The sequence below is a fragment of the Eleutherodactylus coqui genome, chromosome 3 (genome assembly GCF_035609145.1).
Source record: "Eleutherodactylus coqui strain aEleCoq1 chromosome 3, aEleCoq1.hap1, whole genome shotgun sequence".
Lineage (NCBI taxonomy): Eukaryota > Metazoa > Chordata > Amphibia > Anura > Eleutherodactylidae > Eleutherodactylus > Eleutherodactylus coqui.
In genome coordinates this window covers 279616968-279641941 of record NC_089839.1, presented here as the reverse complement: position 1 = coordinate 279641941, position 24974 = coordinate 279616968, and positions in this window count along the sequence as shown.

Below are 24974 nucleotides of genomic sequence, written 5' to 3'. Positions count from 1 at the left end.
AGACCGTTGGGCCGCCTTTTATCGAGGCAATGTCCCCGCTTTAGGCAGGGACCCATCACCCTCCCTGCTAAGTTAAGGCCAGGCTTCCTTCCCTCTCCCTGGAGTGGTGCTACCGTCCCGCATAGCGTGGTGCATGGCTATTTTCTACCGTATGTACGTTCCCTGTAGCCATGGGGAGTGTTGTACTTTAGTGTCACATGGGCCTTACTTCTAGGTTACATACTTTGGTTGTTGTGCGCACTGTTCGTCAGTGCAATAGGCAATCAACTACTGTCATGGTTATCATCACCCTGTGTCTGTGCTAAGCTTAGTGCTCGTGTGCTGCACGGATGTGACATATGGGTTCTCTTGACTATGCCCCAATAGCAGATTTTGGGGGAGCTAAGAATCGGGCAGTTGGATGTCAACTGCCCGATTCTTTTGTTCTCAAGGAGATAAACCATCCACCCCCCTTCCCCCTTACATTCAGAGCACATGCACAGTTGGCTACATATATGTGGATGTCAGGTGACACCATGAGGACAGAACAATCTGAGAAGGATACCGGGATCAGTGGAGTAATAGAGATGACCTAGTAGTCCTGACACAGTGTGTCAAGAAGAGCATGCAACAAACATCTGAACTATCCCTGCAACTGGTCAAAGTTTTCGGACAAGTACAGCAACAGGAATTTAAGAGGGCTGCAGAGCTGAGCAATTCAGAGTTGCTGTACAGACCGAAAAGGGTACCTGGCAGATCAAAAAGGGCACCAGTAACCCTGATTATCAACAGGAGCTAAAAACTGGGTGTTTCCGGAAAAGATTGCTGAGGAGTGCTATAGAGGCTGTTAAGAACTGCTTCATATTAACTCTGTTCTAGCTGTTATAACAAGAGACTGCTGTTGTTGTAAATTTACTATCCCGTATTGTGGCACATAGGAGGCAATTTGGGCCAGGAAAAGGAGCAATGGGATTACCTGCATTGTGAACTCCGCTGACGTCCCTACACTCAACCTCAGATCCGCCATACCTTCAGTAAGTTTCGAGGCTCAGTTCTCATTCGGTGAAGAATGCACGGTCGCAGGATATTCCACATCGAAGCATTTCAGCAGACCAGAAAATGTAAAACTTTCTCTTATTAACAGTGTGTTCACAATCTTTCAAGAGCCCAATACCGATCACAGAAGCAAAAGATGCAGGGTGTACACATGGAGATAAGATTTCTGTTCCTATGACACAACCTCAGGTGTGGCGCCAGCATGTGAATTGAGTTGTTAAACTCACAGCCACTGGCAATAATTTGCAGGCGACTCTTTTACTCCCTTCAGCACGTTTGCTCAGTTGTGGCCAATTTACTACTATGCAAAAGAACACTCACATTCTCCTGACTTGGCGCTCTCTATCACACCAAAAACACCAGAACTTTCTTTTATAAACTCCTGAACTAGGTTGACCCTGACTCTAATGCCTCCACGTCTAGCAACCTAGGGGATAAAGGGGTTTTCTGGGCAAAAACTACTAGTGAACAATCCTCAGGATATAATAATAATAATAAATAATAATAATCTTTATTTGTATAGCGCCAACTTGTAATAAATAATTAATCGACAGGGAACCGCCACACTGGATCCCCGTGATCCCCTGATCGCCTGGCCAGCTGTCATAGCAGTGCATTAGATTAGTGTCATAGTAGACGGCACCAGAAGTGCCCTATCCGGCTTCTCTCTTATTGAAATAAGTGGGAGCTGAAGCTAGCTATTACACTTCCGTCTCTGAAACTGGGGTTGTGTCAGAACCAGCAACTCTCGGGGCCGCCGTGCCCGCACCACCAGTCCTGCCACCCGGGTTACAGGAGTGCGACGTAGGGGAGCCCCGGTTCTAGTGATCTCCCCGGGCCGCTGTAAAACTGGTCGCCGCCGGGTTGCTAGGGAGGCAGCAGGTGCTTCTCTATTTCCTGACTACCAAGCAGGCTTCCCTGGTAATGGTCTGTTCTGTAGGCTGGGGGCGTGTCCCCAGCACCTCCTTGATTGCCCTGCTGCTGTCAGGCTCCCCGCCCCAATCAGCCGCTGGGGCGGGAGCTCTGACAGCATTTAAAAGTGTGTGTTTTCCTTCCAGCCCTTGCCAGTGTTAGTTTGGTTCTCCAGCTGCACCCGCGTTTACCTTGACTGCTCTTGTGACCCTGGCCTTTCTGACCTCTGCTTTTGGACCTTGACTACGTTTTTGCCTTCCCCTTTGTACTGTGTACCCTCCTGTTGGCGACCCGGATAGTCTGACCACTCTACCGTTTGTTTGTCTTCAGTGTCTGTTTGTCTTCCCGTGTCCCGCTTCCCTAGTGAGGGTAGGGTCCGCCACCCAGTTGTCGCCCTGTGGGTTAGCCCAGGGGGGCAAATAGGCAGGGACAGGGGTTGCGGGATATCTCAGGGACCCCCATGTCCCGGACACTGTCCTGACAGGTTGGCTGTGGAAGTGCAATACTGTGTTTCCCCAAAAATAAGACCCACTCCAATAATGAATGGCTGTTATTGGTTTATTGAGCTCCGGCTCTGATTGGCTAAGACAGTGCTCGCAAACCAATCAGAGCAATCTCTTGTCCCGTTACCAGTAAGAGATGCTTTGTTGGCACTGAGAACTATACGGAAGCCTGCTGGAGCACCGGAGAGAAGCGGGAGGGACCCGGACAGTGCCTTCTTGGGAGTATAAGGCCCCCCCCCCCCAAATAAGACCCTGTGCCTCTTTTAGGGCAAAAATTTATATGAGAGGGTCTTATTTTGACTTCAATGGAAGTGGAGCCAGGTAGGGCACTTCTGGTACTGTCTACTATCACACACATCCAGTCTGCTACACTGACAGCTGGCTGGGTGATCAGTTAGTCACTGGGGCTGGTCCCAAGTGATTAACTATCCTGACGATAGGTCATTAATAGCTTTTGCCTGGTAAAGCCCTTTAATAAAAAGTAATGAAAACATTTATTTAATACGAAATAAAGCACTCCCAACTGAGTAAGCTTGGCAATACCCCTCTACATAAAGTCTGTGAGAACTGTTCTACCCCCCACCAATATTAAAGAGAAGAACGGGTTCAGGAAAGAAAATTAGTATCTTGGCACAAAAAAACTAAAAGGGATAGCCGACTTGGAAATGGTGGATGGTGGAGAACTTTATTAAATGCCAGCATGTGATGTGTTTCAAGGCAAAACAGCCTCTTTCTCAAACAGCTGGACTATATACCATAGTGTACATTAACACAATAGGATGAAAGTGAACAGTGAATGACAGCAAAATAACAGTCATAGAAGGGATTTAATGAAAATAGGATAAAATGAAGTTAGTTCAACATTTCTACATTCCTATCTCAAAGATGAAAGTTCTTGCTTAAAGGGGGTTTTCCAAACAGCACCTGCAGCCAAAGCCGGGATACACCAGGGTCAGAGTGGAAGCCACTGCTCCGACCCTTGTGTAGTGGCCAGTGCTTGTAATTGCAGGCGCAGCTGCCATTGAAATCAAAGGGAGCAACGCCTGCAATTACAAGCGCTGACCACTACATGGGTTGTAGCAGTGGCTTCCGTTCCGACTCAGGTATATCCCGGCATTGACAGCCAGAGCTGCCTGGAAACCCCCTTCATTAATTCTCCAATGATCTAAAATACAGGCGAGCATAGACTGAATTACACATTTCATTCAAAGAAATAAAAAGATAATGTAAAATCTTTTATATATAGATGTAGCATCTAAAAAACAGTCCGCTGTGTGCAATAGACAATAAATGGTTGATGGACTATGAACTATGAGGTAAACCGCCTGTAGACCTAAAATGTAATGTGTATAATCTATTGGAATATCAGAAAAAAAAACACATATCTATAAGCCGCATAATAATAGAATCATTTTCATAAAAAACATAATAAAAGCTCGTAACACATTTATTGCTGAAGGGATATCAAATGAGATGTCAGATGGAATAGTGTGCAATGAATCTCTGGGACGCGGTATTACCTGTGTTAGCGGTAATAATAGTAAATGGAATTATATTGTACAATCACACCTATAAACATATTAGTAGGAGCGAATATGATCACACCAGTGGGCATCAGCAACAAGGGTGTGCCAAGTATTGGCTACGAAGCTGTGGTGTCTCAATGGAAGCACTCGGCATAAATAGCGACCAGCGGTCAGATGACCGGTATCAGAGATTCATACTACATAGGCACCCGCACTCATGGTAGCGCACTCACGAGAACCATGAGAGCCCTCACTCTCCATGCATCCATGATAATGGATGTTATGGGGCATCATGGGAAAGGCGTCAGGAATGCACAGGAACCTGTTCTGCGGTCGCAAAAAGTAATATCCGCAAAAGCGGGCACAATTAAACTGGCAGCGCTATATAGACATGCTGTGGGGCCAGATGATCTCTCTGTGATTTTCAAGGCCGCATAACAGGACAAAATCACGCCCGACTGTTTAAGCCCTTAGAAATAGGTCCACTTGTCACTGCTTAACCCCTTCCAATCCACTGTCTGAGGTCTAAAGACATTCTGATTGAAGGCTATACTGCTCCAATGTCGGAAGACATCTGGCAGGGTATTCTTACTGTATAATACTGGCCGCTCTGTTGTCGGGGGGGGGGGGGGGGGCTCTCCAGCATGTCCCATACCACAGTACTGGCTCTAGCCAGCAGATGGTGCTATTGTATAATGGCAGCAAGAGAAAACCCCCTAGGAAACTCTGAATCCAAAATTGGATTGCAAAGGGTTAAAGCACATTTTCAAAAGTATGTAGTAACTTCTGAGAGCAATTAAAAATCAAGGCTTTCACATTATATGAATGTATGAAAGAAATGCTCAAATAGTAAAAGAATAAAAAGCAACCTGGGTGTCAATAGATCCAAAATAGGTAATACTTACGTAAGCATATAATCATAAAAATGCTACATTTAAAAAGCATAAAAGAGGTTAAGAGTTGCTGAAAAAAGGGAGGGAGAATAGTCAAAAACGGGTTCTAAACCTTCATTTAGACTAATCGGACTCAGTGCATTCAATTAAAAAATCCAATACATTTCTCGGCGTTTGAGTTTTTCAGAGCTGTTGTCGGTATTTGACAGAATGTGTTGAATTGGTGTGATCAAAAAGAATCAAAATTGCGAGTGTGCACATTAGCTGCATGGCGTGTTTGATGAAGTCGTTGGCCACATTGTTCTGATGCTTGTTAACCCTATTCCGTAGCATTTGTCTGGTGCAGCCTACGTATTGTTTACATTAAATAAGTAACAAGATCGGTGGAGCAATTTAAGGGGGGAGGGGATATAAAATTATTCCCTTGTAGAATGACTCTTAAATACTGTATATACTCGAGTATAAGCCTAGTTTTTCAGCACATTTTTGTGTGCTGAAAAAGCCCCTCTCGGCTTATACTCGAGTCAGGCAAGGCTTTAAAAAAAACCTCCATACTCACCTCCCAGCTGGCATCTGTGTCTCCGGCAGCGGTGCGGCAGGCTGCTTGAATTCTCTCCACTGTCATCCCCCGACATCCTCTTTGCTCGGCTCTGTCATCACCCGCTGTCAGTGCTGTGTAAGTAAGAGCTGTGATTGGATCGAACGTCAGCCAATCACAGCCGGTGCTCGATCATTTACAGCTAGAGATGAGCGAGCACCAAAATGCTCGGGTGCTCGTTACTCGGGACGAAATTTTTGCGATGCTCGAGGGTTCGTTTCGAATAACGAACCCCATTGAAGACAATGGGCGGCCCGAGCATTTTTGTATATCGACGATGCTCGCTAAGGTTTCCATTTGTGAAAATCTGGGCAATTCAAGAAAGTGATGGGAACGACACAGCAACGGATAGGGCAGGCGAGGGGATACATGTTGGGCTGCATCTCAAGTTCCCAGGTCCCACTATTAAGCCACAATAGCGGCAAGAGTGCCCCCCCCCTCCCAACAACTTTTACTTCTGAAAAGCCCTCATTAGCAATGCATACCTTAGCTAAGCACCACACTACCTCCAACAAAGCACAATCACTGCCTGCATGACACTCCGCTGCCACTTCTCCTGGGTTACATGCTGCCCCCCCCCCCCCCCCCCCCCCCCGCACGACGCAGTGTCCACAGCGCACAGCAAAGTGTACCTGCGCAGCTTTCAGCTGCACTCATGCCACACCACCCTCATGTCTATTTATAAGTGCGTCTGCCATGAGGAGGAACCGCAGGCACACACTGCAGAGGGTTGACACGGCTAGGCAGCGACCCTCTTTAAAAGGGGCGGGGTGATAGCCCACAATGCTGTACAGAAGCAATGAGAAATATAATCCTGTGCCACCGCCATCAGGAGCTGCACACGTGGGCATAGCAATGGGGAACCTATGTGCCACACACTATTCATTCTGTCAAGGTGTCTGCATGCCCCAGTCAGACCGCGGTTTTTTATAAATAGTCACAGGCAGGTACAACTCCGCAATGGGAATTCCGTGTGCACCCACAGCATGGGTGGCTCCCTGGAACCCACCGGCTGTACATAAATGTATCCCATTGCAGTGTCCTGGACAGCAGAGCTAACGTCAGATTAAATGCAGGTGGGCTTCGGCCCACACTGCATACCCCAACCTGACCGGGGTTTTTAATTCATAGACACAGGCAGGTACAACTCCCTATTGTGAAGTCCCTCTGGACCGACAGCATGGGTGGGTGCCAGGAAGCCACCGGCGGTACATAAATAAATCCCATTGCAGTGCCCAACACAGCTGAGATAATGTCATGTTTAATGCAGGTGGGCTTTGGCCCACACTGCATGCCCCAGTCAGACTGGGGTTCTTTAGAAGTGGACACATGCAGTTACAACTTCGTGTGGACCGGCAGTATGGGTGGCTCCCTGGAACCCACCGGCGGTACATAAATATATCCCATTGCAGTGCCCAACACAGCTGATGTAACGTCAGCTTTAATGCAGGTGGGCAAAAAATTAATTGGATTACACTGTAGGCGAGGGCCCCAAAAAATTGGTGTACCAACAGTACTAATGTACAGCAGAAAAATTGCCCATGCCCAACCAAGAGGGCAGGTGAAACCCATTAATCGCTTTGGTTAATGTGGCTTAATTTGTAACTAGGCCCGGAGGCAGCCCAGTTAAAATAAAAATTGGTTGAGGTGCAAGTTTCAATGCTTTAATGAGCATTGAAACGTATAAAAATTGTTTACAAAAATTATATGACTGAGCCTTGTGGGCCTAAGAAAAATTGCCCGTTCGGCGTGATTACGTCAGGTTTCAGGAGGAGGAGCAGGAGGAGGAGGATCAATACTATACACAGATTGATGAAGCTAAAAGGTCCACGTTTTTGATGGTGATAGAGAACAATGCTTCCATCCGCGGGTGCAGCCTACGTATTGTTTAGGTATCGCTGCTGTCCGCTGGTGGAGAAGAGCAGTCTGGGGAAATCCAGGCTTTGTTCATCTTGATGAGTGTAAGCCTGTCGGGACTGTCAGTTGACAGGCGGGTACGCTTATCCGTGATGATTCCCCCAGCCGCACTAAACACCCTCTCTGACAAGACGCTAGCTGCAGGACAAGCAAGCACCTCCAGGGCATACAGCGCGAGTTCAGGCGACGTGTCCAGCTTCGACACCCAGTAGTTGTAGGGGGCAGAGGCGTCACGGAGGACGGCCGTGCGATCGGCTACATACTCCCTCACCATCCTTTTACAGTGCTCCCGCCGACTCAGCCTTGACTGGGGAGCGATGACACAGTCTTGCTGGGGAGCCAGAAAGCTGTCAAAGGCCTTAGAGAGTGTTCCCCTGCCTGTGCTGTACATGCTGCCTGATCTCCGCGCCTCCCCTGCTACCTGGCCCTCGGAACTGCGCCTTCTGCCACTAGCACTGTCGGATGGGAATTTTACCATCAGCTTGTCCACCAGGGTCCTGTGGTATAGCATCACTCTTGAACCACTTTCCTCTTCGGGTATGAGAGTGGAAAGGTTCTCCTTATACCGTGGGTCGAGCAGTATGTACACCCAGTAATCCGTAGTGGCCAGAATGCGTGTAACGCGAGGGTCACGAGAAAGGCATCCTAACATGAAGTCAGCCATGTGTGCCAGGGTACCTGTACGCAACACATGGCTGACCTCACTAGGAAGATCACTTTCAGGATCCTCCTCCTCCTCCTCCTCCTCAGGCCATACACGCTGAAAGGATGACAGGCAAGCAGCATGGGTACCCTCAGCAGTGGGCCAAGCTGTCTCTTCCCCCTCCTCCTCATCCTCCTCATGCTCCTCCTCCTCCTCAACGCGCTGAGATATAGAGAGGAGGGTGCTCTGACTATCCAGCGACATACTGTCTTCCCCCGCCTCTGTTTCCAAGCGCAAAGCGTCTGCCTTTATGCTTTGCAGGGAACTTCTCAAGAGGCATAGCAGAGGAATAGGGACGCTAATGATTGCAGCATCGCCGCTCACCATCTGGGTAGACTCCTCAAAGTTTCCAAGGACCTGGCAGATGTCTGCCAACCAGGCCCACTCTTCTGTAAAGAATTGAGGAGGCTGACTCCCACTGCGCCGCCCATGTTTGAGTTGGTATTCCACTATAGCTCTACGCTGCTCATAGAGCCTGGCCAACATGTGGAGCGTAGAGTTCCACCGTGTGGGCACGTCGTACAGCAGTCGGTGCACTGGCAGATGAAACCGATGTTGCAGGGTGCGCAGGGTGGCAGCGTCCGTGTGGGACTTGCGGAAATGTGCGCAGAGCCGGCGCACCTTTCCGAGCAGGTCTGACAAGCGTGGGTAGCTTTTCAGAAACCGCTGAACCACCAAATTAAAGACATGGGCCAGGCATGGCACATGCGTGAGGCTGCCGAGCTGCAGAGCCGCCACCAGGTTACGGCCGTTGTTACACACGACCATGCCCGGTTGGAGGCTCAGCGGCGCAAGCCAGCGGTCGGTCAGCTCTGTCAGACCCTGCAGCAGTTCGTGGGCCGTGTGCCTCTTCTCTCCTAAGCTGAGTAGTTTCAGCACGGCCTGCTGACGCTTGCCCACCGCTGTGCTGCCGTGCCGCGCGACACCGACTGCTGGCAACGTGCTGCTGCTGACACATCTTGATTGCGAGACAGAGGTTGCGTTGGAGGAGGAGGGTGGTTTAGTGGAGGAAGCATACACCGCCGCAGATACCAGCACCGAGCTGGGGCCCGCAATTCTGGGGGTGGGTAGGACGTAAGCGGTCCCAGGCTCTGACTCGGTCCCAGCCTCCACTAAATTCACCCAATGTGCCGTCAGTGAGATATAGTGGCCCTGCCCGCCTGTGCTTGTCCATGTGTCCGTTGTTAAGTGGACCTTGCCAATAACCGCGTTGGTGAGGGCGCGTACAATGTTGCGGGAGACGTGGTGGTGCAGGGCTGGGACGGCACATCGGGAAAAGTAGTGGCGACTGGGAACTGAGTAGCGCGGGGCCGCCGCCGCCATCATGTGCTTGAAAGCCTCCGTTTCCACAAGCCTATACGGCAGCATCTCCAGGCTGATAAATTTGGCTATGTGCATCTTTAACGCTTGAGCGTGCGGGTGCGTGGCGGCGTACTTGCGCTTGCGCTCAAACACTTGCGCTAGCGACGGCTGGACGGTGCGCTGACAGACATTGGTGGATGGGGCCGAGGACAGCAGAGGTGAGGGTGTGGGTGCCGGCCAGGAGACGGTAGTGCTTGTGTCCTGAGAGGGGGGTTGGATCTCGGTGGCAGGTTGGGGCACAGGGGGAGAGGCAGTGGTGCAAACCGGAGGCGCTGAACGGCCTTCGTCCCACCTTGTGGCGTGCTTGACCATCATATGCCTGCGCATGCTGGTGGTGGTGAGGCTGGTGGTGGTGGCTCCCTGGCTGATCTTGGCGCGACAAAGGTTGCACACCACTGTTCGTCGGTCGTCTGCACTCTCAGTGAAAAACTGCCACACCTTTGAGCACCTCGGCCTCTGCAGGGTTGCATGGCGCGAGGGGGCGCTTTGGGAAACAGTTGGTGGATTATTCGGTCTGGCCCTGCCTCTACCCCTGGCCACCGCACTGCCTCTTCCAACCTGCCCTGCTGCTGCACTTGCCTCCCCCTCTGAAGACCTGTCCTCAGTAGGCTTAGCAAACCAGGTGGGTCAGTCACCTCATCATCCAGCTGCTCTTCCTCCGAATCCTCTGTGCGCTCCTCCCTCGGACTTACTGCCCTTACTACTACCTCACTGATAGACAACTGTGTCTCATCGTCATCATCCTCCTCACCCACTGAAAGCTCTTGAGACACTTGCCGGAAGTCCCCAGCCTCATCCCCCGGACCCCGGGAACTTTCCAAAGGTTGGGCATCGGTCACGACAAACTCCTCCGGTGGGAGAGGAACCATTGCTGCCCATTCTGGGCAGGGGCCCGAGCACAGTTCCTGAGAGTCTGCCTGCTCCTCAGAATGTGTCATTGTAATGGAGTGAGGAGGCTGAGAGGAAGGAGGAACAGCAGCCAGAGGATTCAGAGTTGCAGCAGTGGACGGCGCAGAAGTCTGGGTGGTCGATAGATTGCTGGATGCACTTTCTGCCATCCACGACAGAACCTGCTCACACTGCTCATTTTCTAATAAAGGTCTACCGCGTGGACCCATTAATTGTGAGATGAATGTGGGGACGCCAGAAACGTGCCTCTCTCGTAATCCCGCAGCAGTCGGCTGCGATACACCTGGATCAGGAGCTCGGCCTGTGCCCACACCCTGACTTGGGCCTCCGCGTCCTCGCAGCCTACCCCTACCCCTCAGCATGCTGTATTACCAGTAGTGCAGAAACAGAACGCTGTAATTAAATGTGCCGCTTATTGGCCTGTGGTTGGAGGCTGACTTCGCTTACGGAACGCACAGCAGAGCCAGGAAAGAATTTTGCACAAGCCTGCTGTAACACTTAGCTGGCTGCGTATGAATTAGGACAACTACCCCCAGCAGAGACGCAGTACACTGAGGACGATCACAGGCAGCCCAAATAGATTTTTTTTCCCAAATTTTTTTTGAAAAGCCCACTGCTTATATAGACTGTATATGTCTTTCACTGTCCCTGCCTCACCACTACTGGCCCTGGACTATGTAAAATTACTGCAGGACGCAATGCTCTGCACGGCCGATATACAAAAAAAAAAGTGCAACACTGCAAAAAGCAGCCTCAACAGTACTGCACACGGTCAGATGTGGCCCTAAGAAGGACCGTTGGGGTTCTTGAAGCCTAAAATAACTCCTAACACTCTCCCTATAGCAACTCCAGCAAGACAGCACTTTCCTTGAACAATGTCAGAATGCATCTGTGGCGAGCCGTGGGAGGGGCCGATTTATATACTCGGGTGACACCTGATCTTGCCAGCCACTCACTGCAGGGGGGTGGTATAGGGCTTGAACATCGCAGGGGGAAGTTGTAATGCCTTCCCTGTCTTTCTATTGGCCAGAAAAGTGCGCTAACGTCTCAGAGATGAAAGTGAAAGTAACTCGAACATCGCGTGGTGCTCGTTTCGAATAACGAGCATCTCGAACACGCTAATACTCGAACGAGTATCAAGCTCGGACGAGTACGTTCGCTCATCTCTATTTATAGCCAATCAAGCTGCTTTAGAATTCTCCCCGCTGTCATCTTCCTGCTCGGCTTTCAAATCCCCTGCCGTCACTGCTGTGTAAGTAAGCACTGTGATTGGATCGCGCACCAGCTGTGATTGGCTGGTGCTCAATCCAATCACAGTGCTTACTTACACAGCACTGACAGAGCCAAGCAGAGAGGATGGCAGGGGATGACAGCTGGGAGATTTCAAGCAGCTTGTCGCACGGACACAGACGCCGACTGGGAGGTAAGTATGGAGGTTTTCTTTTTACCTAGTATATACTCGAGTATAGCTCAGCTTATACTCGAGTCAACAAGTTTTCCCATTTTTTGTGGGGAAACTTATTGACTCGGCTTATACTCGGGTCGGCTAATACTCGAGTATATACGGTAAGTTAATTTTGTAAGCGCTGCGGAATAAGTTGGCGCTATACAAATAAAGATTATTATTATTATTATTATTATGTGATGCCCAAACAATATTTGCATCTCGCCTGGCCTCAGTTAAAGGAGTCAAGAACACGTGGAAGTGCTGTTTTGGGTGATGGATCTGATGGTTGTTTTTTTCTTTAATTTCCTCTGTTCATAGTATATTTTTGAGTGTTTTTGTTCTTCTATATGCTATCTCGGGCTTACAAAGACCACATTTTGCTAAAAATGAGTCGCATAACAAAATGTACCAGTACTTTTCCAAAACTCTTCTGACAGTCGAATGTGATGTATTGTAAGTAATAATAGAGTTATGAGAGAAGCGGGATCTTTTTATCATCAATATTTTCACAATGCTGAATTTTATTTTCTATAGCTGGCGAGTGGGAAGATGCTTTCTTAAAAGCTTTGTTTATCAAGGATTTTGGATAACCTTTTGTACTTAAACACCTTTTTATCATTTTAGTGTATGTAATAAAAGCATTTGTTTTGGTACAATTTTGTTTGATTCTATAAAGCTGGTTGAAAAGCATATTCAAAGCCATTTTTTTGTAGTGGATGCTACTGTACAACTATCACAGATAATGGATACCCCTTTTAAAATATAAACTTTTATTTAAAGATACTTTATTCCCCTTAAGGACCAGGGTGTTTTGGTCCTAAAGGACCAGACTGTGCTGCTGGGATCTGTAGTATTAAGGTTCCTAGCAGCACTGCTCCATAGGTTGGGGTTACTTGAGCTGGCTGGGTGGGGTGTTCTCCAGCGGCCAATCCCCTTTAGCCTGAAGCACATATAAACCCAGCTCCTGTCAGTAGTTGATACTGGTCTTGTACTGTTTGGATATATCTGTCTTGTTCCCACTCAGATCTGTGTTTGCATGTGGGTCTGTTGTGTCTCTCTGCTTCCCTAATGATGGTTTGGACACCTGTAGTTCTTGTCTGTAGCACATACAGCGCCCCTTTTCCCTTCCCCTAAGAGGTGCGGCCTCCAAACCTCTTATGTCTCATCTGTGTGTCAGTTGGTGGATCCCTGACACTATTCCCTATGTCGGCTCGGTGGCTGGCTGTGTATCCCCTCTGTATGAGGACACATAGACTTGCTGTGATTTACATCTGTGTGCATGTGAGCTCTGGGTAGAGTTTGAATGGTTTTCACTATATGTTGTAGTCTGCTGTGAGTCCATGCCAGTAGAGTCCGTGCCGGGTTGTCTTTCCTGTTGCAGCTGGTTGTGTGACCTGTGTTCTGTCCTGTTGCAGCTTGTTGTGTGACCTGTGTTCTGTCCTGTACTGTTGCAGCTTGTTGTGTGACCTGCGTTCTGTCCTGTGCTGTTGCAGCTTGCTGTGTAACCTGTGTTCTGTCCTGTTGCAGCTTGCTGTGTGATCTACGTCAGGTGCCTCTGGACTCCTGGTTAGTGTATGGACTAGTCGTATTGCCAGGAAATGTGAAGTGGCCCGCTAGCTTCCATGTTTTGATCAAAATGTCAACTAATACCTGGTATTCATATTCAGCTTTACTATCTGCTTTAGGGTTTGCATTTTTGGCTGCTGTATGCTGTGTTTTCTGGCTCTGTGTGTCCTGTTGTTCTGCTCCTGTCATGTGGCATGTGTATGTGTCCTGTTTTGGTGGTGTGGTTCCTAGGATCAGCTAGGGCCCAGTTCCGAAGACCGCTTGGCAGCTCTTTATTGGGGCAATTTTCCCGCTCAGGTAAGACCATGTCATCCTCCCTGTAACACAGGGCCAGTTGCTAAACCTGTGTGCATCCCCCCCTTGGTCACGATTGTATGGGCCCCGTGCTTGGTTTGCCCACACAATCGTAACACAGACACTTTTTAGAGATTTTACCCATGTGGTGGTTTTACTGCACTATTTTCTATTCTTCAGCTATCAAAATTATTTTTGCTGCATTTGTTTTTCATCACAAGTAGGGCTTTTTCCAGTGATCTTTTCCCCGTTTTTTAGCTTTATAGTGGGTAAAAAGCTAAAAAAAAAATATCTATTTTTTAAATTCATAGTTTATTATTAATATTAGTATATTTACACTAAAATAAAGTATTGGAATGGGTTTCTCATGTTGTTTCGAACGTTTTGATATATGATTTGCATAGTTTTGGATTATATGGTGCATATGGCAACACTTTTGGTTGGCGTCGGCTTTGGGTCATTTTCTTTTCTATGTATATATTTTTATTTTATTCTGTAATTTTTTAAACTTATTTTTGTAGCTATGTTTTTTTTACCATCTATGCCCCCGATGACATCATAAGACCTCTGGGGTCATTTACATTGTCTTTTTTTTAATTTCATACTTTTCCACTGTATTTGAGGCATCCATAGGAGCAGCATCCATAGAAGCCCCAGACAGAACATTACTTGCTGGTAATGAGGATTGTAAACCCCACCTCTAGCAAGCGATTGCTCTGATTGGTTCTCAAGTGCCGTGGCTCAACCAATAAGTACCAGCGTTCGATGAACCAATCACAGCATCGTATTGACTAACTGTGATTGGCTCATCGAGTGTCAGCTCTGATTGGCTGAGCTGCGGCGCTCGAGAACCCCATTACCAGCAAGCGATGCTCTGTCGGCACTGCGGTCTGCACAGAGTCCTGCCGGAGCACCAGATTCTGCCAGGAGGGACCTGGATGGTGCCTGCTAGGTGAGTATAAGACACCCCCTGAAAATAAGACCCTTGTTTGGGGCAATAATTAATATAAGACAGGGTCTTATTTTCGGGGAACATGTTACTATTGGATATAGATATTCTATATTTGAACGGTAGCATTTGCTCGTAAAAACAAGGTTCCGAGTATTATTTAAGTAAATATTAAAAGACTGCAACTCTTCAAGCTGTCCGTTCCAGATAAACAAAGGCTCATCTATAAATCTTTTGTATAAAATAATTTTATATCTCCAAGGGTGGGCGGACAGAATAAATTTTGATTCAAAGGCCCATACCCAAGGGCAAATTTTTGCTCCATCGCTGTGCCTAACAACTGAAGATATAATTTTGAATCAAAGCTGAAAAAAATGTGTTTCAATATAAATGAAAAGCCATCCAAAACATTGTTTCTTTGCATGTGTGGAATTGTGAAGTCTGCATTTAGGAAATGGGAAACTACGTTAACCCTTTCCAATCCAATTTCTATCCAGATTTTCCTAGGGGGCTTACTCTTTTTCTGACGTTATACAACGGCGCTATATGCTGGCTAAAGCCGGTACTGCCTGAAGTGATACATTGGATAGGCTCCAACAGCAGAGAGGCTGGCAATATATAGTAAGAGAACCCCGACGGACATCTTCCAAAACCGGAGCTGTACAGCCTTAAATCATAATGTCTTCAGAGGTCAGACAGTGGATTGGAAAGGGTTAATACCAGGCTGGCATGGTATATTTGAATAGAGGGTCATGATGCTAAGAGTTGCCAAAAAAAAGAAAATTCCCATATTATTCCAGAAAGAAGTTTAATGAGTTTAATGAGAGTGGGAGTGTCCTTGAGTCCAAATTCTGTACATATTTTTGGAGAAGTAACTTTACCCAATATGGAAGGTTGCCTTTCATACTGTTTATGCCCGAAATGATTTGCTCACCTGGAAGGTTTTTGTGAATGTTGGGAATATAGTAGAATGTTGCCATTCGTGAATCCTAAATGATGATGATAATAGTTGGTGTCTAGAGATCAGCGAACGTGCTCGTTTAGAGCAATTACTCGATCGAGCATCACTTTTTTGAGTAACTGCCTAATCAGGCGAAAAGATTCAGGGGGCGCCGGGGATGAGCCGGGGGTTCCGTGGGGGAGTAGGGGGGGAAAGAGAGAGCTCCCCCCTGGACCCCTCTGCTACTCCCTGCTCCACCCCAGCGCCCCCAAATCTTTTCGTCCGAGTAGGCAGTTACTCGAAAAAAGCGATGCTCGATCAAGTAATTGTCCTAAACGAGCATGTTCGCTCATCTCTATTAGTGTCCCATAAAAATGTGAAGGCCTTCTTTCACATAATCGTCATGATTAGAGATGAGTGAGCACCCAAATGCTCGGGTCCGCGTTATTCGAGTCAAGCTTTTCGTAAAATTCGAGAGCTCTACTCGAGTAACGAACCCCATTGACTATAAAGGGAAACTCGAGCTTTTTTGTATGTGGGACGCCGGGTGCCAAGCTTTTTTTTTTCCTAGCTTTGTCTCTCTCTCCCCTGCCTACCAGAGAAAAAATTTGCCAATGACGCGCGCTGTGTCGCAGCGGAGAGGGGCCAAAACAGGCACGTCACAGCAGGGAGGAGCCAAAAACTGGGGCGGGATGCTCGTTCGAGTAACGAGCACCATCGAGTACGCTAATACTCGAACGAGCATCAAGCTCGACAGAGTACGTTCGCTCAACTCTAGTCATGATTTTGTAAGACCACTCCCCCCTTTACAGGAGATTATTTCAGTATTAGGGGTAAGTTGTTTAAAAGCTGAACATTCATCTCTTCTGAGATTATATTGGAGTGTGATGTTGGTACTGATATCTCTGAACTCCTCTAACACTAAAGCATGTAAATGGTCTTTATGTTGGACAGGGTAAACGTTGGTCTAAGATTAATGCGAAGTGGGAATGTGGAGGGGGGGGGGGGGGAGGGGGGAAGATTGCATCCGAGGGACCCATCAGGGGTGAAATGGACTCTTCTATTGGAGTTTCTTTTTCTGTATCATTTTCCTATGATCCCAAGATAGTGAAATGTCTTGTGAGAGTTAAAATCCTTACGTAATTATTTAGATCAATGAACAAATCAAATTAATTTATCTTACTAGATTGACGAAAAGAAAGAACTTTCTCTAGCAAACTAATTTCTACTTTGGCGAGTATGTGTTTAGATTAATTGAAAATTGTTATGGTTTCATTTGAGGATGTGTTTTGTTCCTCTTTGGATTTGGCAAAGGCTCTTTTCCTGCCTCCACCCATACCGCTTCTAGATTTTTATTCTCTTTTATGCATAGTTGTCATTTCTGGCCCAAAGAGCTGAAGAATTAAGTAATTCAAGTTGTTTGGGGGCTTTGACGAATGTGATAGGTGTGATTTGGATTGATGGTTGGGAGAAGTTCTAAAAAAGATACAAAATAACTTACTGACAGAGAATAGTTGGAAGTAGTATTACTAAAATTTAGCCTGGGGTTTGAGGTAAGGGAAGCAGTAGTGTTATATACTGTTTAGAGGGAGTCTTCTAAAACCGCAGATGGAGAAGAAGAGGAGCTGGTGATTGTCTTTGCAGGGGTCAATTCTGGTATGTTGGAGACATGGTGTTAATTTTTTTCTGTAGTGGAAAGAGAACAGGAACTGATATCTGAAAAGACTAAGGGGAGAAGAGATAAAGATGAATTTATCAACCCCTGTAGTTGTCAGAAAGGTTCATTTCAGTATTAATAATAGGGGTTGGTTGTGAAAGCTGGTGGCGCAGATTGAAACAGTCTGGATGTATCTTACAGCAGGTCTGAAGAATATAGTACTTGGGAGTGAATAGTTTCTATCTGTAGTGGAACTTGAAAAAGTTTTTCTACATAGTGTCTCATGCCATGTGGCTAATGTGCATACTTGCCATTTTGATTCTTTTGATATCATACCCATTGAACACATTACATCTGTTTTTCCTCGAAACACATCACATTGTGACATTTTAAAAAGTTCTTCACCATCCACCATTTCCAATTTGACTATCCCTTTTTGCGGTTCACGCTAAGATCCTAGTTTTTTCTCCTCTTCTTCATGTACCTGACACTGGTATAGCCCACTGGCTCTGTAGTGTCAGCAGCAACTTTTGCCTCCAAATTTCCGTATCTCTTCCCCTCCAGAAGCTCTGCCCACCTTTCCAGTTTTTGTTCTATGTGTTTCACAGTATTCAAGTGAGACTGTTATGGTAGGCTCATACGAGAATGTGGTACAACGCTGCATATATAATGCAGCCTTTTACCGTGATGTGGACCCACATATTGCCACGTATTGCAGCGGGTTTTGCCTGCACATGTCAGCATATCTCACGCATGCTGTAATTACAGGCTTCCTGGTTTCATTTTTTTTTTTATTTCCTGCTCTGTCACTTAGCAACATTGCGATATAAATGCCGCACATATGTAATTGTGTATGTACAGCATTTTGTATGCACCTGTAGAGAACAAAAGGGCTCTATTGCACGTAATACGTGGTAAAATGGAACATGTTGCGTTCTTTATTACTTGTGTATTATACACAATGAAAAAACGCTACCGTGAGTGTAACAGCAAATTGCCGGGATGTACTGTGTATTATACGCACATATATTGTGCGCATAATATGCAATTCGAATACGTTCATGTGAGCTGTGCTTACTACCACGTATACCCGAAAATAAGACCCTGCCATATTAATTTTTGCCCCACAAGAGGCACAGGGTCTTATTTTGGGGGGATGTCTTATTCATACTTACCTAGCTGGCTCAGTCCAGGTCCTTCCTGCTGCTCTTTACAGCTGCGACGTGCTTCCCACAGTCCTCGGCCACTCATACAACATCACTTCCTGGTTAAGAGATTCATCAATTCCGCCTCCAGGAAGCGATGGCTGTGATTGGTTGTTCGACCTCTGCTCAGCCAATCAATGCAGCACTTGGTGAACCAATGCGATGGCTGTGATTGGCAACAGCTCAGCCAATTCATAAATCCCACCTTTACAACACGATGGCTGTTGATTCATTCTTCTCAGCCAATCAACAGCCATTGCATTGTAGTGGCGAGATTTATGAATTGGCTGAGCCGCGGCCAATCACGGCCATCGCATTGGTTCATCCAGCGTGCATTGATTGGCTGAGCAGCAGTCAAAGAACCGATCACAACCATCGCTTCCTAGAGGTGGGATTTATGAATCCCATAACCATGAAATGATGTTCTACGAGTGGCTGAGGATTGTGGGAATTGTGTTGAACCACGCTGAACCTCTACAGAGCAGCGGGAGGGACCTAGAGCAAGCCTGCTAGGTAATGTTTTGGTTTTTTTTTAATGTACTGCAACTAGTGCTTATTTTTGGGGTAAGGCTTATTTTTTAAACATCCCCAAAAATTAGGCTAAGACTTATTTTCAGGGTAGGTCTTATTTTTTGGGGAAACACGGTATCGGTTATCAAGTGCATTTAGTAAGAGCTATGTCCAGATTGTTATAGTTGTATTCACCCTCTTTAAACACATTCCAGTAAAAGAAGAGATAACAATGTTTCTACGACCTTCTATCACCAATCCATCTACACCTTACAAATCCATCAAGGGGTTCCTTGCTCAGGACCATACTCTGTGAACCAGGGCAGATTACATGGATGGCCATTCTTGTCATGTGGCCGTATCATCCCCGTAAAAAAAATCATCTGTTTTCCTCTGGATATTGGGAGACAGACCCACATCAATAAGTTGATCCCTGTTGTGGATCTCCGTGATAAGACAACCCCGTCAAGTTCTAATATTAGTAATTACACTATGTCCATATATACCGAGTCTACATGTCCCAACCTTATAAGCAATATATAAAAATGAATTTGCAATGATATCAGATGTGTGACATATAATACATGAAAGGGGGCAGAAACTTAATTGTAATCCTAACATCAAACAAAGCTCACAGGCAGTAAAGGTGATGAATGGCTCCTATCTATCCTGCCTGTTCTTGGTTCGGAGATATTTGCAGGAGTGAATGTATACAATGGGGAGCCGAGAAAGTGCAAGCCACAGTTTACTGAAGAGATTGAAGTATGCGGATGAATTGGATCACAGTTAATGTGCTCCCTATTTCCATCACTTGCTCTTCATATTGTCTGAACAGATGACCAGAACTTCAGCAGCAATCTGACCTGGAGACACTGACATGAGGGACTTTATGTAAGACTCAATATCCTTCAGCTTTCGAGATGGATCTGATGAAATATTCATCTACTGCTCTACAGAATACTATTGTGGACTACACAGTTCGGAAAACATCATTTACCTGTATGTATTGCTTTAGTTTACAGTGTGCAAAAATAGCATGGTATCGTGTGAGCCAGAAAAATCTATGTGATGGCAAATACTCTTGTATAAAGAAGACAAAAGTATTATAGAGGTCATCGGGTCGGCCTTAGGTTAGATGGCGCCCTGTACAATTTTTTTTTTTTTTTGCACTTCATTCCCATGATAGTAAGAAACACTAGGTAAAACAGAGTTGGGATGTCCACTTTAGAACAGAGGTGAGTTGCAGCTCTACGAGCCAAGCACAACACTGCAAAGGGGCTGGCTGCAAATTTTAGCATTGTGGGCTAAGCACAAATCACTCGCCTATGAGTAGAGACCCAGCATTTGGGAATGTTCGTATGACGTGGAAAGAATCTACAGCAAATCCGTATCAAAATCTACACCATTTCCATGGAATTCGATGCGTATTTTGGTGTGTACCCACACTTGAAGGGGGGAAATCTGCTGCAGATCCACACCAACATCTATGTGTCCATGTGCTGTTTGATGAAAGCTGCACCTGAGAATCTCAGGCACAACTCGCATTTGCCCGTGTGAATGGGGTCTTAATAGAGATGAGCGAGCACAAAAATGCTCGGGTGCTCGTTGCTCGAGTCGAACTTTCCGCGATGCTCGAGGGTTCGTTTCGAGTAACGAACCCCATTGAAGTCAATGGGCGACTCAAGCATTTTTGTATATCGCCGATGCTCGCTAAGGTTTTCATTTGTGAAAATCTGGGAAATTTAAGAAAGTGATGGGAACGACACAGAAACGGATAGGGCAGGCGAGGGGCTACATGTTGGGCTGCATCTCAAGTTCCCAGGTCCCACTATTAAGCCACAATAGTGCCCCCCCCCCCAACAATTTTTACTTCTGAAAAACCCTCATTAGCAATGCATACCTTAGCTATCACAATCACTGCCTGCATGACACTCCGCTGCCACTTCTCCTGGGTTACATGCTGCCCAACCCCTCCCCCCCCCCCCGTACGACCCAGTGTCCACATCGCACACCAAAGTGTCCCTGCGCAGCCTTCAGCTGCCCTCATGCCACACGCTGGCCTCATATTTTTATAAATAGTCACAGGCAGGTACAACTCCGCAATGGGAATTCCGTGTGCCCCCGACAGCATGGGTGGCTCCCTGGAACGCACCGGCGGTACATAAGCAAATCCCATTGCAGTGCCCAGCACAGCTGAGGTAACGTCACATTAAATGCAGGTGGGCTTCGGCACACACTGCATGCCCCAGTCAGACTGGGGTTCTTTATAAGTAGACACATGCAGTTACAACTCCGTGTGGACCGACAGCATAGGTGGGTCCCAGGAAGCTACCGGCGGTACATAAATAATTCCCATTGCATTGCCCAGCACAGCTGAGGTAACGTCAGATGAAATGCAGGTGGGCTTCGGCCCACACTGCATGCCCCAGTCAGACCAGGGTTTTTTAGAAATAGTCATAGGCAGGTACAACTCCGCAATGGGAACTCCGTGTGCACCCACAGCATGGGTGGCTCCCTGGAACCCACCGGTGGTACATAAACAAATCCCATTGCAGTGCCCAGCACAGCTGAGGTAACGTCACATTAAATGCAGGTGGGCTTCGGCCCACACTGCATGCTCCAGTCAGACTGGGGTTCTTTATAAGTAGACACATGCAGTTACAACTCCATGTGGACCAACAGCATAGGTGGGTCCCAGGAAGCCAACGGAGGTACATAAATAATTCCCATTGCATTGCCCAGCACACGTGAGGTAACGTCAGATGAAATGCAGGTGGGCTTCGGCCCACACTGCATGCCCCAGTCAGACCGGGGTTTTTTATAAATAGTCACAGGCAGGTACAACTCCGCAATGGGAATTCCGTGTGCCCCCGACAGCATGGGTGGCTCCCTGGAACCCACCGGCGGTACATAAACAAATCCCATTGCAGTGCCCAGCACAGCTGAGGTAACGTCACATTAAATGCAGGTGGGCTTCGGCCCACACTGCATGCCCCAGTCAGACTGGGGTTCTTTATAAGTAGACACATGCAGTTACAACTCCGTGTGGACCGACAGCATAGGTGGGTCCCAGGAAGCCACCGGCAGTACATAAATAATTCCCATTGCATTGCCCAGCACAGCTGAGATAACGTCAGATGAAATGCAGGTGGGCTTCGGCCTACACTGCATGCCCCAGTCAGACTGGGGTTCTTTATAAGTAGACACATGCAGTTACAACTCCATGGACCGACAGCATAGGTGGGTCCCAGGAAGCCACCGGCGGTACATAAATAATTTCCATTGCATTGCCCAGCACAGCTGAGGTAACGTCAGATTAAATGCAGGTGGGCTTCGGCCCACACTGCATGCCCCAGTCAGACTGGAGTTTTGTAGAAATAGTCACAGGCAGGTACAACTACGCAATGGGAATTCCGTGTGCACCCACAGCATGGGTGGCTCCCTGGAACCCACCGGCGGTACATAAACAAATCCCATTGCAGTGCCCTGGACAGCAGAGCTAACGTCAGATTAAATATAGGTGGGCTTCGGCCCACACTGCATGCCCCAGTCAGACTGGGGTTCTTTATAAGTAGACAGAGGCAGGTACAACTCCGTGTGGACCGACAGCATGGGTGGGTCCCAGGAAGCCACCGGCGTTACATAAATAAATCCCATTGCATTGCCCAGCACAGCTGAGGTAACGTCAGATTAAATGCAGGTGGGCTTCGGCCCACACTGCATGCCCCAGTCTGACCGGGGTTTTTAATACATAGACACTGGCAGGTACAAATCTGTAATGTGAAGTCCCTGTGGACCCACAGCATGGGTGGCTCCCTGGAACCCATCGGCGGTACATAAATGTATCCCATTGCAGTGCCCTGCTCAGCAGAGCTAACGTCACATACAATACAGGTGGGCTTCGGCCCACAGTGCATGCCCCAGTCAGGCTGGTAATATGTACCTTAACAGTAACCGCGTTGGTGGGAAATGGCCTCGCCACCATCATGTCTTTGGGAAGCCTCCGTTTCCACACCACAGTGACATAGCATTAGCTGCGGTATAGTCAGAGCCCAGAATTAGTAACATTTCAGAGGTAGCATTAGGGACAGGCCCCAGTAACATATCACTAGCAGCAGTATAGGGGGAGCACAGTATTAGTTCCATTTCAGTAGTAGTAGCAGTCAAGACAGGCCACAGTAACATTCCTGTTGCAGCAGTTTAGGGAGATAACAGTCTCTTTCACATTTCAGTAGTTGCACTATAGACAAGGCCCCAGTTACATTTATGTAGCAAAAGTGTAGGCCAACCCCAAACACCTTGCTGTAGCATGAGTGCAGGCGAAGCCCATAAAAATTACTAGGATTACACTGTAGACGAGGGCCCCAAAAAATTGGTGTACCAACAGTACTAATGTACCTCAAAAAAATTGCCCATGCCCAACCAAGAGGGCAGGTGAAACCCATTAATCGCTTAGCTTACTGTGGCTTAATTTGTAACTAGGCCTGGAGGCAGCCCAGTTAAAATAAAAATTGGTTCAGGTGCAAGTTTCAACGCTTTAATGAGAATTGAAACGTATAAACATTGTTTACAAAAGTCATATGACTGAGCCTTGTGGGCCTAAGAAAAATTGCCCGTTCGGCGTGATTACGTGAGGTTTCAGGAGGAGGAGCAGGAGGAGGAGGATGAATATAATACACAGATTGATGAAGCTAAAAGGTCCCCGTTTTTTATGGTGATAGAGAACGATGCTTCCATCCGCGGGTGCAGCCTACGTATTGTTCAGGTACCGCTGCTGTCTGCTGGTGGAGAAGAGAAGTCTGGGGAAATCCAGGCTTTGTTCATCTTTATGAGTGTAAGCCTGTCGGCACTGTCAGTTGACAGGCGGCTACGCTTATCCGTGATGATTCCCCCAGCCGCACTAAACACCCTCTCTGACAAGACGCTAGCCGCAGGGCAAGCAAGCACCTCCAGGGCATATAGCGCAAGTTCAGGCCACGTGTCCAGCTTCGACACCCAGTAGTTGTAGGGAGCAGAGGCGTCATGGAGGATGGTCGTGCGATCGGCTATGTACTCCCTCACCATCCTTTTACAGTGCTCCCGCCGACTCAGCCTTGACTGGGGAGTGGTGACACAATCTTGCTGGGGAGCCATAAAGCTGGCAAAGGCCTTGGAGAGTGTTCCCCTGCCAGCGCTGTACATGCTGCCTGATCTCCATGCCTCCCCTGCTACCTGGCCCTCGGAACTGCGCCTTCTGCCACTAGCGCTGTCGGATGGGAATTTTACCATCAGTTTGTCCACCAGGGTCCTGTGGTATAGCATCACTCTCGAACCCCTTTCCTCTTCGGGTATGAGAGTGGAAAGGTTCTCCTTATACCGTGGGTCGAGCAGTGTGTACACCCAGTAATCCGAAGTGGCCTGAATGCGTGTAACGCGAGGGTCACGAGAAAGGCATCCAAACATGAAGTCCGCCATGTGTGCCAGGGTACCTGTACGCAACACATGGCTGTCCTCACTAGGAAGATCACTTTCAGGATCCTCCTCCTCCTCCTCCTCCTCAGGCCATACATGCTGAAAGGATGACAGGCAAGCAGCATGGGTACCCTCAGCAGTGGGCCAAGCTGTCTCTTCCCACTCCTCCTCATGCTCCTCCCCCTCCTCCTCCTCCTCAACGCGCTGAGATATAGAGATAAGGGTGCTCTGACTATCCAGCGACATACTGTCTTCCCCCGCCTCCGTTTCCGAGCGCAAAGCGTCTGCCTTTATGCTTTGCAGGGAACTTCTCAAGAGGCATAGCAGAGGAATGGTGACGCTAATGATTGCAGCATCGCCGCTCACCATCTGGGTAGACTCCTCAAAGTTTCCAAGGACCTGGCAGATGTCTGCCAACCAGGCCCACTCTTCTGTAAAGAATTGAGGAGGCTGACTCCCACTACGCCACCCATGTTGGATTTGGTATTCCACTATAGCTCTACGCTGCTCATAGAGCCTGGCCAACATGTGGAGCGTAGAGTTCCACCGTGTGGGCACGTCACCCAGCAGTCGGTGCACTGGCAGATGAAACCGATG